At 39.7% G+C, this 18,710-nt stretch overlaps 1 protein-coding gene and 1 long non-coding RNA gene across 6 annotated transcripts in view; both read left to right on the forward strand.

Annotated features, from left to right (window-relative positions):
• Nucleotides 1–18,710, forward strand: part of C14H8orf34 (chromosome 14 C8orf34 homolog) — a 366,056-nt gene that overhangs the window by 49,154 nt on the left and 298,192 nt on the right. The gene's annotated exons all lie outside the window — the stretch shown is intronic.
• On the forward strand, nt 6,404–6,738 carry LOC113904244. Its single transcript, XR_003514454.1, has 2 exons — nt 6,404–6,491; nt 6,613–6,738. It is a non-coding gene; the product is annotated as an uncharacterized LOC113904244 (long non-coding RNA).

Genomic DNA, 18,710 nt, shown 5'->3' on the forward strand with positions numbered 1-18,710 from the left:
GTGGGAGATAGTGAGGGACAGGGAGGCCTGGCATGCTTCAGCCCATGGTGTCACAAAGAATCGGACATGACTTAGCCACTGAACAACAGACAACAACATACAGAAGACCGTGGGTATGACCCTGAGTTGGGATGATCCTTTGAAATAAGAAATGGCAACCCGTTCTAGTATTCTTGCCTGGAAAATCCCTTGGACAAAGGAGCCTGACAGGCTACAGTCCAGGGGGTTGCAAAGAGGCAGACATGACTGGTGACTGAGCACACCGCATACACACACATGGGTATGACAGTCTGGGTGACCAACTAGGAGGCTTGTGTTTCTGTTGGTGACTCAGTTGGGAGAGCTGAGATGTGATGGGTCCTCCTGAGAGCCCTGAGTGTGAAGGCAGGTCACCCACTTCACTGGAGTCAGGAGCTTCCTGGACAGGACTGTTCTCCCTGCGATCCCAGTGAAGATGTCTTGGAAGATTGCTTCCTTGGGTGGACTGAGTGCAGGGGGCTGTGGGAGCATCTTCTTCCAGGTGGAGCTGCGGTGTGGGCGCCTCTGAGAGAAGAAGGCCAGCCTGCCCCCGACATACAACACTGTGGACAGTGAGCACGAGGTGGGGCCTGCTGCCTCTGCCGTGTGGCTGCCAAGCCACGTGGGGTGACCGTCCCCACAAAAATTGGAAGTAATCACCTTTGACTAAAATATTATTACCTGAAGAGCTCCCTAAATGTCAAATTATATAATAAAAAAATTTTTTTTGGCATTTCACCATATTTCTGAACACCTGGCTGTCTTTAACTTTTATATTCCTATTACAGTTTTTCTTAGATCCCTTTTTTTATCATTATAGAGCATCTCTATAACACTTTTTACCCCCATGAAGTAGGGGAAATAAACTCTCTGAATTTCATGTCAAAAGTAGCCTTATTTTTTTCCCCACACATTTGATTTATATCCTCTCTCGTTCATAGAATTCTAAGTTTGTATCCCCTACTCACCTTAGTTGAGCATCTTAAAGGTACTGCCCTTTTGTTTTTCAGCATTTGAGTTTTACTGATAAGAAGTTGATTCACTGAGGTTTTTATTTTATAGGCAGCATTTTACCCCACTGACGTCTTTTATTGTTTTACTTTTGTCTGTGAATGCGTAACATTTCATCAGGGTGTTTTGAGTTATGGGTCTTTTCATTAATTCTGAGCTCTTTCAGTCTGTTGCTTTGTGTATATTTTTTCAGTTTAGAGAATTTTTATTATACTTTTCTTCATTTGCTTATCAGCATTGTAAGCATATTCTTCTGAAATGTTTCTTCAAAGGATGGTGGGCCTTCCATATCTCAGTTTGATTCTCTTAATTTATATTTTCCCATTTTTATATTTTTATTTCATTTATCATTAGATTTATTCAATTTTATTTTTTAAATTTATATGTCACTAACATTACCTTTGGAGAAGGCAATGGCACCCCACTCCAGCACTCCTGCCTGGAAAATCCCATGGACGGAGGAGCCTGGTAGGCTGCAGTCCATGGGGTCGCTAGGAGTCGGACACGACTGAGCGACTTCACTTTCACTTTTCACTTTCATGCATTGGAGAGGGAAATGGCAACCCACTCCAGTGTTCTTGCCTGGAGAATCCCAGGGAGGGGGGATCCTGGCGGGTTGCCGTCTATGGGGTCGCACAGAGTCAGACACGACTGAAGCAACAGCAGCAGCAGCAGCAACATTACCTTGAATTTATTTAGTCCTTCCATTTATATTTTGATTTAGGAATACTATTTTAATGCTCATTGATGCTACTTTCCTTAGATTTCTTATTTTTCACAGCCACAAGGTCCTGTTTTATAAATGCAGCACTCTTTCTAGTGGTTTCCTGAAATAGCTCTATTCTTGTCCCAGTTGTTTTACTTATATGCTTGCACAATTCTTCCTAAAATTTCTGCTGATTTCTGATTGTCAGTTCATGTATATGAATGAAAGATAAGATTGGTTGCTATAGGTAGCTTGTATGGGTTTCTCTGTACTTGAGTAGATTCCTCCACTCAACCTCTGCCTTGAGTGAGTGGGCCGGGTGAATGGACTTAGAGAGCTTATTAGTCATATGTCTTTGTTCAATGTGCAGGTGGAGATCCAATATCCCCAAGAAAGGAGGGCCCTCGCCTCGGGGTAAAATGCTTTCCCGAAGTTAGCTCACCAGCTTCTGTCCTCACCTTCCCTGAGAAGTGAAGCCCAGGGCTACTTCAGGTCCTATTCTGCTGCTGCTTGTAGTCTACTGCTGTTCCTGGGGACTTTCCTAGATGGCTCTGGAAAAGAGTTCTTTGATCTCACTCTGTGTTAAAGCCCCTGCTGCGAACAGCATCCCTTAGAAGAGGGAGATGAGTCCCCACAAGCCTAGCTGATCAGAATGTACTTCTTTACTGATTATTGGTTTGGCCAAAATGTTCACTCAGGTTTTTCCATAACATCTTATGTGTGTAAACAAACATCTTGGCCGGCCCAGTCCACTGATGGCTTCTCTTTGGCTTGTGTTTGGTGCTAAACACAAGCTTTGTTTAGCTTGAATGTTCTCCCTGGCTCTCTTGGGAAGAAGAGAACTTCCTTCTGGTTTCTTGGGCTGTATTGTCTCACCTGTTCTAATATAACCACTCATCTTAACCCATCTGCTTAGTTCTTCATGCTTTAGAGTTTCTCAAAATTTCCAGTCCATCAATAGCACTCTTTCTTATTTTCCTGTGCTATTGTGCACATAACGTCATTTCTTATACAAGAAACCAACTTGTATTTAACCTGTTAAACGTTATAGGACCACACGGCTTTCGATAGTGTTTGTGGTCTGGATTCAATGTAGAGGGGAAATGGTTTTGGTGAGATAAAAATATATAAGCATACATAGCATGTTTCTTGTGTAAAACAATCTTGACAACAGCTGGAAAGATTATTCGTTGCCATAGCAGAAAATAGATTTTATTGAGTGATTGTAAATCTCTCTAAATCACCATGTTGCTTATCAGCTGCAGTGAGCCTCATCAAACTCAGTGAGGGTTTGTTGAAATGATTGCTATTTATTATTCATTAAGGAATTTAGTCTTAAGCACATGATGTCTGTTTTTATCAAAACATATATAACTCTACAGAACCTACATAGAGTGTATTTATTTCAGCACATACCTTCTGTGAATGGGGGTGTTAGGTATCTGTAAGACAGAAATTTATTACCAGCAATTACTAATGATGTCAATATACTCCTTTACTTTTCATAAACCATAGATAATATTGATGTCAGCATGCTGCTAAATTAATTTATATACAAATTCCTGTCTAGGGACTTTCCTGGTGGTCCAGGGAATTCTTCGGAATTCTTCTTCCAGTGCAGGGGGTGTGGGTTTGATCCCTGTTCAGGGAACTAAGATCTCACATGCCACTCAGCATGGCCAAAAAAAAGTAAAAGAGAATTTCTGTCTATGCTAATGCCATGAGTTTGATGTTGGTTTAGAATTAAATGCCTCATCAGTCGACTTCATTTTTCGTACATTGACTTGGTGTTCTGCGAGCATGTTAAATTTGTATGTTTATTTAATGTTTTATAGTTTTGGATTTTAATAATAGTATGGTGGTTTTTTCCTAACTGAAACATTTTTTTTGCTGATGAAATATTTCTAATAAAGAGGAAAAATTATTTTAAAGTTGTAGATTTAAGAAAAATTTAAAATAGACCCATTCCTTCTACTCTGTTTCATCAGATTACATTGTCTACCACCCCAGTTGTTACTTTTACAGACCCCTGGGTGGCTCCCCTATATTAACTCTCTAGACCTCTGGGTGATTTCCCTGTATTTCTCAATAGCTTTAATTCCTAAATATTGCCATTCTTTCTAATGGTACATTAGAAAGATTCATTCTTGCAATTTTCATGTACATATGGATGACCTTTCCATCACACCTTTCCATTAGCCAATTTGTTGAACTCCTTTCACCCAAGGATTTATTTCTTACTTCTTATCTTAGCCACTCCTGGTGGTGTTACTAATGACTGTGGTTCTCTGGAGCCTCACTTTCAAGCATCCTTCTCTCCGACCATCTTCTCCTCTCCTAGCTCACTGCCTCTAGTATCCCAACTCCAACTTTTCTTTGACCTCCCCTGATCCTACCACATTTTCATCTGCCCTTACCTCTTTGATGTCCTCACTCAGCTGAAATTCTGGGGCCAGTGGCCAGTCATTATAATTGCTCCTTCCATGTAGTCTCAAATGTTGATACCTTGCCTGTCTCTCAGCTCCTCCTACTCAATTCACTAAACCATGCTGCTGCTGCTGCTGCTAAGTCACCTCAGTCGTGTCCGACTCTGTGCGACCCCATAGACAGCAGCCCAGCAGGCTCCCCTGTCCCTGGGATTCTCCAGGCAAGAACACTGGAGTGGGTTGCCATTTCCTTCTCCAGGGGATCTTCCCAACCCAGGAATTGATCCCAGGTCTCCTACACTGTGGGCAGATTCTTTACTAACTGAGCCACTGCTGCTAAGTCGCTTCAGTCGTGTCCGACTCTGTGCGACCCCATAGACGGCAGCCCACCAGGCTCCCCCGTCCCTGGGATTCTCCAGGCAAGAACACTGGAGTGGGTTGCCATTTCCTTCTCCACACTAAACCATAAACCTGCCTGAATACAAACTGTTGCCTCTTCTGTGCCTCCACGTGTGCAGCTGAACATGACTGAGAAAAACATGCTGCCACACAAAATTGTCTTATTTTAAATTTGCAACAACAAATCTCAAGTGGCCAAAAATTCCTACAGTCCTGAGTCACTGTTTTTCGTTTGGTTCCCTTTTCTCAAAACCCCCAGTGTTCATCTCCCTTCCTCTATTTCTGCTGTTAACCTTGTTTCCTGCTTTACTGGGATAATCCAGACAATTATTAGAGGAAGCCCACAGAGCAAAACCAGCAAGTGCAGGGAAAGGACACGTTTCTGATTTGTCCACTAACCATCTGCAGCACACAGTGCCTAGTTTCTAGTGCGTGTGTGCGTGCTAAGTCACTTCAGTCGTGTTCGGCTCTTTGTGACCCCATGGACTGTAGCCCACCAGGCTCCTCTGTCCATGGGATTCTCCAGGCAAGAATCCTGGAATGGGTTGCCATGCCCTCCTCCAGGGGGTCTTCCCGACCCAAGGATTGAACCCACGTCTCTTATGTCTCCTGCATTGGCAGGCGGGTTCTTTACACTGAGCCATCAGGGAAGCCCAGTGAGTGCTCAATAAATATCTGTTGTGCAAATAAAGAGAGTTATTGTCATTCTAAAGGAAGCATTGAAAAATATTAATTGAAGAATTGCTGTGAGCACTGTCTCTTCTGTTTGGCTAGTTGACAGCTCCTTTCCCACACCCAGTTGGAACTCTTGATCTTCCACCACTGAACCATCCCTTGTTCATTGCTCTGTTTTATAGTGAATGGCAGTGACATCAGCTCATCACCATTCATTCAAACTCAATACCTGAGTGACTTGTTCTTCAGGCTGATTTGACCCTCTCCTCCCGAGGTCAGATCTGCTGTCGGAACTGATGTGTGAAGAAAGTCAGGCCATTGCTTTGTACCCTCACTTAAAATACCACTGTAGTTCAGTAGTCTCGGAACAGTTTAAGCACATCTTTTAGCAGGGCAAATCAATTTCATTTCCTTAATGAAAGTTATCGTTGGCTTTGCACTCCATTTAAAGTAACATTCAGTCTATATATCTTACCTGACAAAAATCTGCAAGTTCTGTCATCTGCCTGCCTCCTCAACTAGCATACTATTCCATCCTTGCTGACATTTGACAGTTCTTTTTTAAATTAACTCATATTTGAGTATGAAAATTGAAAGTGAAGTTGCTCAATCATGTCCAACTCTTCGTCACCCCATGGACTGTAGCCTACCAGGCTCCTCCGTCCATGGAATTTTCCAGGCAAGAGTACTGGAGTGGGTTGCCATATCCTTCTCCAGGGGATCTTCCCGACTCAGGGATTGAAGCTGGCTCTCCTGCATTGCAGGTAGGTTTTTTTGCTATCTGAGCCATCAGGGAAGCCCATATTTTACTTATTGGTTTTGTTATTTGTTTATTGACTGACTCTTCTAAAGAATAAGCTCCCTAATTCCTGGACCATGCCAGACTTGTTTATTCTGAAAAAAAAATCTACTATAAATATGTAATATGGGAGTGAAGGATATATCAAGGGAACTTTTGCTGTCTGTAGAATCTAGAGCATATTGTCATAAGAGATGAAACTGCCAACTGGGGACAGTTTTAGGTAGTTTTGAATGCTATGAAGGGAAGCATGTGGAGTTTGTTTGTTTTGGGGGCAGATATTTTTGCAGGTAATAATGCAGCTAAAGAAGGTTTTTTATAAACTTATTGACTTAATTTATTCATTTATTCATTCTTTCTCTTAGCACATGTGCAAGGAACTGTTCTTTGATCTTGGGAAACAAAGATGTCTAAGACATGTTTCCTGACCTCAAGAACCCCGCAGAGAGCTGAACTGGTAAACACATAATTTAATACAGTGGCATGAGTGTTGTGCAGAATTATATTCATAGTATTATTCAAACGTTGGCTATGCCTAACTCTGGGCCTGATCAGAGTCTTCTTTTTTTTTTTTTCAGAGCCATTAAGAAAAAGTTCCATGTGGTTCCTATTATGATGGTCACTTCTTTGAAGCTGTATTTAGTTGGCATCAGTGATATTTGACCACAGTTTCTTCTTTTTTAATAAATACTAATTCAAACATTCATATGACTATTAACAAGGCTTTTTCTTCATGTTCTTACCACTCTAGCTACAGTCAGATAGCTCCAGTTGGACACCTGATCACTATGTCTGCTCTGTGTCTTCTGGAAATATTTATACTTAGGACTCTCAGACTCAAATTTTGCTACTGTCTGTTGGTCTAAAATATAGGAGATAAGTAGGTTGGCTGTGTATGTATGGTTGTGTAACACCAAAGTCCTGCATGATCAAGAATCAGCTTTTCCAAGATGTAGAGAAAACCATATGCAAACAATAAAGCATATGGTGGAGATAAGAGATGGACAGAAACATGTGGTAGGCTTCAAATGCCTGCCTTTACTTGTTCCTGAAAACTAGCATCATCTTTATACTTCTTGTAGATTGATTATCCATGCCACTCTGAATGCATGAGCCAATAAATCCATGTTTTTGTCCAAACTAGATTTGACCAAACCATACTTTTTTTGGAATATTTTTTTTTTCACTTTAATTGTGATGTAATTAGTTTAAGGTGTATGGCATAATGCCTTGACATACATGTATTGCAAAATGACTACCACAATAAGTTTAGTTAGCATCCATAATCTCATATAGTTGCAAAAAAATAGAAAATCTTTTAAAAATCCCTGGAAAAAGTTAGATTTTAAAAGAAGAAATATGGTTGAATTCTTAAAAGGAACCATGGGGAAAAATGGAAAGTAACCCCAATATATAGATATAGTGAAATTATCTTCACATTTAAAAAACAAACAAAAAGACATTTCTATGCAAAGCAAAACATAATTTGTCAGCACTAAAATAAAGGTATTTCTTATTGTTACTGAGAATAATCCCAGATGGGTGGTTGGATATGAATGAAGAGATAAGAGCAATAAAAATGGTAAATATATACATACATATAAATGTATGCTAATGGTATAAAGTAAAAATTAAAAATACCTGTGGGGTCATATATATGTGTATATTTCATATATCTTGCATATTATATATAGTTATAATACGTAACAATAAACATATAAACCAGGGGTGATAAGTAGTGTCAAAGTATTCTAACTTCCTTGCAAAAGCTGAGATGAGGGAAAGATGCCAATTAATACTTAATGTAGCTAAGTCAAGTATTAATTTTATAATCTCTAGGTGACAACTAAAAGAATCTTAAACATGTGTATAACTTTCAGACTAACAGAAAAGTAGGAAAATTTTCAATCAACCCAAAGAAAAAAAGAGAAAAAATGAACATAATCTTGACAGAATAACTAGAAAGGTGCTAAAAATAAGATAGGATGATTTTTTTCACAATATTGTATAGCTGTAGTCATTAAGACATTATAGTGATGGTATAAGATTGACAAATCGATTAATAAAATGTACTTCTATAAATAGGCCCATATTTATATGGCTCCTTTGATTATGACTCTTTTAGGATCGAATCAGAGTATGGCCTTACTAAGTAAGGAATGTCCAGTGAATCCATACCCGATTTTAAAATATCCTTGCCATGGAGACAAACATCCTTTCCTTAGATCATCAGCTCCTAAAGGAAGTGCCAGGTGTACGCTATGAAATTTCCTCATGACTCTATTATGCTGAGCATCCTGTCTTAGTTACACATTATTTATAAACGATAAAAGGCTAAAATAAAGTCATTCTTACTCAACCGAGGGACATCCTCCTTCTTATGGTGACTTCTACATACATCTGCTATTTCCACCATGGATTGATTTAATTATTTCCTTTGAGTCAGGAAGTGCTTAATTATTTCTGCTGAGTATCACCTGTATTGTACTCCGACGGAGATATTTTCAAGACTGTGGAGAGTCCTTCAGTTCAGTTCAGTCGCTCAGTCGTGTCCGACTCTTTGTGACCCCATGAACTGCAGCACGCCAGGCCTCCCTGTCCATTACCAACTCCCGGAGTCCACCCAAACCCATGTCCATTGAGTCGGTGATGCCATTGAGTCAGTGATGCCATCCAGCCATCTCATTCTCTGTCGTCCCCTTCTCTTCCTGCCCTCAATCTTTCCCAGCATCAGGGTCTTTTCAAGTGAGTCAACTCTATGCATCAGGTGGCCAAAGTATTGGAGTTTCAGCTTCAACATCAGTCCTTCCAATGAACCCCCTGGACTGATCTCCTATGGGATGGACTGGTTGGATCTCCTTGCAGTCCAAGGGACTCTCAAGAGTCTTCTCCAACACCACAGTTCAAAAGCATTAATTCTTCTGCACTCATCTTTCTTTATAGCCCAACTCTCACATCCATACATGACCACTGGAAAAACCATAGCCTTGACTAGACAGACCTTTGTTGGCAAAGTAATGTCTCTGCTTTTGAATATGCTGTCTAGGTTGGTCATAGTTTTCCTTCCAAGGAGCAAGCATCTTTTAATTTCATGGCTGCAATCACCATCCGCAGTGATTTTGGAGCCTACCTAACATCAAAATAGTTTCATTGATAGACTACTATATTGAATAATATAAATTCCTTAGCTAAAAGTAGATCCATATATGCTAATATTTCTTACTGGAGACCTTGATGTTGGCATGGAAATTTAACTACAAGCTTGTGCATTTATGTGAAAACTTTTCAAAGTAGATACTAAATATTCAAAAATTAAATATGAAATCTACTTTAGTATCTTTAATACAGAGATGTCTTCTAGGAGGGATTAATAGATATTAGATAAAATACTCCATCACTTTTCATCTGCTGGTTAGGTTTATTATTTGCCTGTATTATTGACAGCAGCAAGAATTTAGTGTCTAAAATTCAGCTCTAGAGTTTAGAATAATTATTTTTTAATTGTGGTATTTTCATTATTCTTAATCTTCATTATAAAACCACTCTCTCTGTTTTATTTTTAAACCCTCCATACCTGGATTATGTTCTGTAATATACAAGGTGACTTAGTTGCCTGTTATTTTGTATTACAAATGAGTATTATGAATCTAATTTTATATTAAATTATATTTAAGAAGAACCAAAGAACATTTTGAAATAGGAATGAAAGTTTCTTAGGTCTGTGTGGTTGTGTTTGGACGTGTGGCTAAGATTGCTTGCACTGGTGGGTCGTTGGTGAGGGGCAGGTGACCTGAGATGAGTAGAGAGTTAACGCACACCTCAGTAAAAGTGCATATATCCTAGTTGGGCTGTGCATCTAGTACGAAGTCCTTTAATGTCTTGTTGTTTAGTTACTAAGTCGTGACTGACTCTCTTGCAACCCCATGGACAGAGGAGCCTGGCGGGCTACAGGCTCCTCTGTCCATGGGATTTCCCAGGCAAGAATACTGGAGTGGTTGCCATTTCCTCCTCCAGGGGATCTTCCCCACCTAAGGATCGAACATGAGTCTCCTGCATTGGCAGGTGGATTCTTTACTGCTGAGCCACCAGAGAAACCCCTGTTAATGTATAGTGAATAATTAAATCTGTGTAAAATATTTGACATCTGTGCATATCAGACAGTAAAGAACTGACACTTTTAAGCATTTATTTTCACATTCTTCCTTTCCTGTTGAGCTCAGCCTTCCAGGGAAATCTCAGTTCTCATTGTGAATGAGAAGGTTTAGGGCAGGCCTGGGCATGGTCCTGAGGTGGAGGAAGGTTGACTAACCAGAGGACAGTCGAGTTCTGTGAGCAGAAGAGCCCTGGAAACATCAAATAGATATCTTGTCTGTCTCACTTGTACATGGAGACCTAGTGCTGCATTGGAACTTATTTCTTTCCAAAGGCAAAACCATACAGAGTTTAGAGGTGTAATGAAGCAGAAAAAAAATTCCTCCATTCTACTTCTGTTTAGAAAAATGGAATGAGAAACAAGGCAAGGATTCTGGGGGCGGGGGGGGGGGGGGCGGGTAGAAACCAGTTGGGATTCTATCAATTGGGAATCCTGACATCAATTTAAAATAAGGGTGTTTCATAGGTATTTTGGAGACAGCTGATTTTCAAGTATTCTCTCATTCATTTGTTGACAATTCAGTGCCCATTAACTGCCTGTTTATGAAAAATGGGTGGTGGTGGAGAGGGTAAGTATCTGGAAGGTTGTGATCTCATGCTAATTTTTAATAAGACCTAATTAAAAAGAGAAAATTGAAACATATGCAGATTTAGAATGAATTAATTCAGTCATCAGATCTTAGTGCCAATTTTGAACTAAAATATCCTGCAGATGGTAATGTGCCACATGCCAATTAATATTTAAGATAATTATGGGTGTTGAGTAAAAAATACATTTGATTGACATCATCTCCATTATTAGGCTTCGCGTGTGGCACTAGTGGTAAAGAATCCACCTGCCAATACAGGAGACAAAAGAAATGCACGTTTGATCCCTGGGTTGGGAGATCCCCTGAAGGGGGAAATGGCAACCCGCTCCAGTATTCTTGCCTGGAAAATTCCATGGACAGGGGAACCTGTCAGGTTATAGTCCATGGAGTTGCAAAGAGTCGGACATGACTAAGCATGCTTGCATGCACATGTCCATTATTACTAGAGTGTAATATCCTGTATGTTTATCGATTTAACAAAAAGACTGTATAATGAGAAAGTCCTGAGGTTTTGGAAATGGTTTTAATTTCGTTTCCTGATAACTTTCTACTGAGGCTAGGACTTCTTTCTCAGGAAATGAAGTAAGAAGTAACTAATTCCCAAGTAAGTAATTAAGTAAATAAGTAATGTTTTAGGCATAATGCCATGCTCTGTGTTTGCTGTGGGACCTGGAGCAAAGATTCTTAACCTAGAATCATTGAAACCTTAGAGTGTCAGCCCGTAGGTGGGTAAACATCCAGGAACATTATGTAAAATTTGATGTTTGTGTGTATACATGTGCTTTTGGTGTTTTAACCAAGAGATTCCATAGTTTTCATCAAATGAAATGAATCTATTATTAAAATTATTTATACTGGGTCATGATTACTTGTTGCCTTAACTGTTCACTTATTTAATAATAAATGACTGTGATGAACTACCAACTTACTCATGGTTTTGCTTTTATCTGGTGGACATTCAAACTAAAATGCATTTTGAGATAGTCATTACTGCTATTAATTGATAGTTAGCATTCATTCTCCAGTTTATTAATTATGACCATGTTCTATATAGTACAAGGTTCTATATACTATAAGCCCTAACTTCCATGTATTTACATGATATATAATACAAATTTATGCTCAGTAATTACTTAATGATTTATGTTCTCTAGATTGTTTTTCAACATTTAAAAAATAATATTATCTTCCTATATATTTATATTTTTAAAATAATATATTTTAATAGGTAACAGAATTATAATTAGCAAAAAAGGAAGCATATCAATTCAGAGGCTGTCTGAATATAGTATATTCAAGATTAAAGACTGCAGTTTATAATAAACTGTATTAAGAGGACATTTATCAGTTTTAATAATCAGAAAAAATAAGTCCAATAAAATGATGCAGTGTGCATACTGTATCAAAGCATATGCTATAAAAACTTATAAAATGGCAATAGCAGTAGTAATAATAAATGTATACATATATAAAATAATCTATGCATACATAAAGATAATAGTAAACTTGAAAATATTAGCTAACACCACTTTTGGACATATCATTAAGGGGGTTTGGTTAGGAAAATAGAAGCCAGTCTGTATCTGGGTCATATAGGTTTTAATACAGATGAATGGGTAAAGAAGATGTGGCACATATATACAATGGAATATTACTCAGTCATCAGAAGGAACAAAATTCAGTCAGTTGTCATTTTGTGAATGAACCTAGAGCCTGACATACAGAGCGAAGTAAATCAGAAAGAGAAAAACAAATATCATATATTAACGTGTATATATGGAATCTAGAAGAATGGTACTGATGAACCTATTTGGACGGCAGGGGTAGAGGCTCAAACGTGGAAAATGAACTTGTGGACATGGAAGTGCAGAGAAGAGTGGGGGACGAATTGAGAGTAGTGTTAACGTATATACACTACAAAGTGTAAAACAGATAGCTCATGGGAAGCTGCTGAATAGCACAGGGAGCTCAGCTCGGTGCTCTGTGATGACCTAGAGTGGTGGAATGGAAGAGGATAAGAGGAGGCTCGAGAGAGGGGATATACGGATACATGTGGCTAATTACATTGTTCTACAGCAGAAACTAACACAACATCGTAAGCATATGGTGACTCAGTCACTGAGTCATGTTCAACTCTTTGTGACCCCATGGACTGTAGCATTGTCACCCTGTTTATTTAACTTCTATGCAGAGTACATCATGAGAAATGCTGGACTGGAAGAAACACAAACTGGAATCAAGATTGCCGGGAGAAATATCAATAACCTCAGATATGCAGATGACACCACCCTTATGGCAGAAAGTGAAGAGGAACTAAAAAGCCTCTTGATGAAAGTGAAAGTTCAGAGTGAAAAAGTTGGCTTAAAGCTCAACATTCAGAAAATGAAGATCATGGCATCCAGTCCCACCACTTCATGGGAAATAGATGGGGAAACAGTGGAAACAGTGTCAGACTTTATTTTTCTGGGCTCCAAAATCACTACAGATGGTGATTGCAGCCATGAAATTAAAAGACGCTTCCTCCTTGGAAGGAAAGTTATGAACCACCTAGATAGCATATTAAAAAGCAGAGACATTACTTTGCCAACAAAGGTTCATCTAGTCAAGGCTATGGTTTTCCCAGTAGTCATGGATGGGTGTGAGAGTTGGACTGTGAAGAAGGCTGAGCGCCGAAGAATTGATGCTTTTGAACTGTGGTGTTGGAGAAGACTCTTGAGAGTCCCTTGGACTGCAAGGAGATCCAACCAGTCCATTCTGAGGGAGATCAGCCCTGGGATTTCTTTGGAAGGAATGATGCTAAAGCTGAAACTCCAGTACTTTGGCCACCTCATACGAAGAGTTGACTCATTGGAAAAGACTCTGATGCTGGGAGGGATTGGGGGCAGGAGGAGAAGGGGATGACAGAGGATGAGATGGCTGGATGGCATCACTGACTCGATGGACGTGGGTCTCAGTGAACTCCGGGAGTTGGTGATGGACAGGGAGGCCTGGCGTGCTGCGATTCATGGGGTCACAAAGAGTCAGACACGACTGAGCAACTGATCTGATCTGATCTGATCTGGACTGTAGCCTGCCAGGGTCTTTTGTCCATGGGATTTCCCTGGCAAGAATATTACTGGAGTGGGTTGCCATTTCCTTCTCCAGGAGATCTTCCCAGCAAGGGATTGAACTTGTGTTTACTGCATTGGCAGGTGGGTTCTTTACTGCTGAACCACCAGGGAAGCCCTATATTCCAATAAAAAAATATGTAAAAAAATAAAGACACTATAGGGACACTTTAATTTACTTTAAAAGGAAAAAAAACCCCAGAAACTTTCCATCTAACTTGGAAAGTTAAAAAAAGGAAAAAAAAAAAAGCTCATAAGATCTTGTGCTTTTTTCTTTTTTTAACTTAAAAGTTATATGGAAAGTTTCTGAATTTAAGTTAAAGTCCTGTTATCTGACCTAATTTTGCTTTATCAGAGTAAAGCAAAGGCCTCCTGTGACAAGAATAGTCTAGTTGGTCTTTCTATTTATTTTTATCTTTATTTTCTCATTGTTTTTATAATGTATGAAAGAAAGTGAAAGTGAAGTCACTCAGTCGTGTCCCACTCTTTGCGACCCCATGGACAGTAGCCTGCACTAGGTTCCTCTGTTCATGGGATTTTCTAGGCAAGAGTACTGGAGTGGGTTGCCATTTCCTTCTCCAGGGAATCTTCCCAACCCAGGGATCAAACCCAGGTCTCCCGTGTTGTAGACAGACGCTTTACCGTTTGAGCCACCAGGGAAGTCCTTTTATAATATATAACTGATTTAAATGGAATATAATACACTTTTTCTACAGAAGCAAAACCTAAAATGATTTAAATTATGTTCCACTCATGTGTAATTGGGTTTTAATTGAACCCTGCATTGCTTTACCACATAGAGGAATGACCTAAGTTATAACTGTAATCATTGCAATTTTAAATAACAGAAGTAAAGAAGACTCTGCCAACTGATTGTTTGCTTACCTACTTTTTACAATATAAAAACTTGTTATATTCATTTGTCTGACAAATATGCTGCTTCACAATGTGTTTGTGGTAGAAATCCTTTGCTCTTTTTAGTTCCAACTTTATGTTCAGTCTGCACAGTTTTGAGATACCTTGAACTATTTTATCCATGTCTCTGAGATCAACTTGTAATCTTGTCATCTACAAAATCCATTTAGCCTCTAATCAGACAAATCCATGTGTTCCTACACTGTTATAAATGTCAACAAATATCTCTGAGATATGACAGCAGTTTCTGGTGTAGCAGTTCAGAAGAATGTATTTTACTGGGCTAGGAAATCTATGGATGCTTTAATCATTGTTTATTAGGACAATAAGGGACTTTAGTGCTAGTAGTCTAGTCACTCAGTCTTGTCCAACTCTTTGTGACCCCATGGACTGCAGCAGGCAAGGCTTCCCTGTCCATCACCAACTCCCAGAGCTTACTCAAACTCATGTCCATTGAGTCAGTGATGCCATCCAACCATCTCATCCTCTGTCATCCCCTGGGTTTGATACACCAAATATTCATTCATTCATTTAACACCAGCTATGAGCTCCATAGAATCTAGGCCCTAAGGAGAGAATAGCAATCAAATCAGTTGGTCCTTGGGTCTTGGTGCTATAATAGGGGAGGAAGAGAGACAGGCACAAACTGAATAGGAAATATACAATGAGATGATTCTGGAGAGTGCTCAATGCTGTGATAAAGGATTATGAAAATTTGTTAGGGTAAACTTTTTAAGATATCATTAGAGACTGAATGATGACAATGCTCAAAATTCTCCAAGCCAGGCTTCAGCAATATGTGAACCGTGAACAACCTGGCTTTAGAAAAGGCAGAGGAACCAGAGATCAAATTGCCAACATCCTCTGGATCACCAAAAAAGCAAGAGAGTTCCAGAAAAACATCTATTTCTGCTGTATTGACTATGCCAAAGCCTTTGACTGTGTGGATCACAATAAACTGGAAAATTCTAAAAGAGATAGGAATGTAAGACCACCTGACCTGCCTCTTGAGAAACCTGTATGCAGGTCAGGAAGCAAGAGTTAGAACTGGACATGGAACAACAGACTGGTTCCAAATAGGAAAAGGAGTCCATCAAGGCTGTATATTGTCACCCTGCTTATTTAACTTCTATGCACAGTACATCATGAGAAACGCTGGGCTGGAGGAAGCACAAGCTGGATTCAAGATTGCCGGGAGAAATCTCAATAACCTCAGATATGCAGATGACACCACCCTTATGGCAGAAAATGAAGAAGAACTAAAGAGCCTCTTGATGAAAGTGAAAGAGGAAAGTGAAAAAATTGGCTTAAAACTCAACATTCAGAAAACTAAGATCATGGCATCTGGTCCCATCACTTCATGGCAAATATATGGGGAAACAATGGAAACAGATCAGTTCAGTTCAGTCATTCAGTCGTGTCCGACTCTTTGCAAACCCATGAATCTCAGCATGCCAGGCCTCCCTGTCCATCACCAACTCCCAGAGTTCACCCAAACCCATGTCCATTGAGTCGGTAATGCCATCCAACCATCTCATCCTCTGTTGTCTCCTTCTCCTCCTGCCCTCAATCTTTCCCAGCATCAGGGTCTTTTCTAATGAGTCAGCTCTTCACATCAGGTGGCCAAAGTTTTGGAGTTTCAGCTTCAACATCAGTCCTTCCAATGAACAGCCAGGTCTGATCTCCTTTAGGATGGACTGGTTGGATATCCTTGCAGTCCAAGGACTCTCAAGAGTCTTCTCCAACACCACAGTTCAAAAGCATCAATTCTTCAGTGCTCAGCTTTCTTTATAGTCCAACTCTCACATCCCTACATGAACACTGGAAAAACCATGACCTTGACTAGACGGACCTTTGTTGACAAAGTAATGTCTCTGCTTTTTAGTATGCTGTCTAGGTTGGTCATAACTTTCCTTTCAAGGGGCAAGCGTCTTGGAATTTCATGGCTGCAATCACCATCTGCAGTGATTTTGGAGCCCAGAAAAATAAAGTCAGCCACTGTTTCCACTGTTTCCCCATCTATTTGCCATGAAGTGATGGGACTGGATGCCATGATCTTAGTTTTCTTAATGTTGAGCATTAAGCCAACTTTTTCACTTTCCTCTTTTACTTTCATCAAGAGGCTCTTTAGTTCTTCTTCACTTTCTGCCATAAGGGTGTTGTTATCTGTATATATGGGGTTATTGATATTTCTCCCAGCAATCTTGATTCCAACTTGTGCTTCCTCCAGCCCAGTGTTTCTCATGATGTACGCTGAAAACAGTGGCTAACTTTATTTTTTTGGACTCCAAACTCACTGCAGAAGGTGATTGCAGCCATGAGATTAAGACACTTACTCCTTGAAAGGAAAGTTATGACCAACCTAGGCAGCATATTAATAAGCAGAGACATTACTTTGCCAACAAAGATCCATCTAGTCAAGGCTATGGATTTTCCAGTAGTCATGTATGGATGTGAGAGTTGGTCTATAAAGAAAGCTGAGTGCCGAAGAATTGATGCTTTTGAACTGTGGTGTTGGAGAAGACTCTTGAGAGTCCCTTGGACTGCAAGGAGATCCAACCAGTCCATTCTAAAGGAGATCAGTCCTGGGTGTTCTTTGGAAGGAATGATGCTAAAGCTGAAACTCCAGTACTTTGGCCACCTCACGCAAAGAATTGACTCATTGGAAAAGACTCTGATGCTGGGAGGGATTGGGGGCAGGAGGAGAAGGGACGACAGAAGATGAGATGGTTGGATGGCATCACCGACTCAACGGACATGGGTTTGGGTGGACTCCGGGATTTGGTGATGGACTGGGAGGCCTGGTGTACAGTGGTTCATGGGGTCACAAAGAGTCGGACACAACTGAGTGACTGAACTGAACCAATGACAAGCCAGCCATCTGAACATCCCAGAAAAGAACATTCAAGTCAGAGGAAATAGGACACCAACAGAAAAAGACAATGGGATGGGAAATTTCCAATATCCCTTCCATCAGCATTGCTAATACTTGATACACACTGTCTCAGTAGAGCCACTGCTTCTCACAGAATCTGAACTTGAAAAATGACAATTGACAGACTAGAATTCTGAGCTAAACCCAACAAGATAAAATGTGACTAATAGGAATCTAAAGTGGTGCATGCAGGTTCATAAACCCAGTTACACAGCTGAAATGATGTTCAGTTGGCTTGGCAGCTGTTGATAAAAGAACAGTCTGGGGATTCTAATTGACCACAAATTGGAGCTTGCTCTTGCCATTTCTGACCGGTAAAAGCAATGTGTAGATATTACCCTTAGGCAGACTTCTCCCCGGTTTAAAGCATCATTAGAGCAGTCCAAAAATGGAACTCTCCATTGCTTCACTCAGTAAAAAAAAAAAAAAAAAAGCAAGAAAGAATGAATAACTTTCAGGCCTTTTGAAAAAAGAAACTTCTGTTAAAGAACTAGTTTAAAATACTTTTTGGTTTCTGTGAAGCTGTGACTTGTTACTGGTTTCTTTCATCCCAACATTTTCTTCATTTGGGGATATTCATGTATAGTTAAGAAAGAAAAATGACATTGGCATATAAGTCGTATGATGAGGACTATTGAAAATGTGATACATAATGGCATCTCTCAAAATAGTAATCTGAAACTTCTTTGACTGTAACTTTTCAAAAGAATTTAAACTTCCAATATGTTTTGGACAAATAAAATATTAAAACTCCAAATATGTCTTGGCTTTGCTATGTATTAGCTGTGTAACACCCTCCCTGGTGGCTTAGAGGTTAAAGCGTCTGCCTGGAATGAGGGAGTCCTGGGTTTGATCCCTGGGTAGCCGTGTAATGCAGACAATTTACTTTCCTCAAAATGAGACCAATAACTTGTACCTGCCTGAAAAGATTGTTATGAGGATTAAATTAGTTGTTGTGTATAGAGCAGGTAAAGCAG

This window comes from Bos indicus x Bos taurus, chromosome 14 (genome assembly GCF_003369695.1).
Source record: "Bos indicus x Bos taurus breed Angus x Brahman F1 hybrid chromosome 14, Bos_hybrid_MaternalHap_v2.0, whole genome shotgun sequence".
NCBI lineage: Eukaryota > Metazoa > Chordata > Mammalia > Artiodactyla > Bovidae > Bos > Bos indicus x Bos taurus.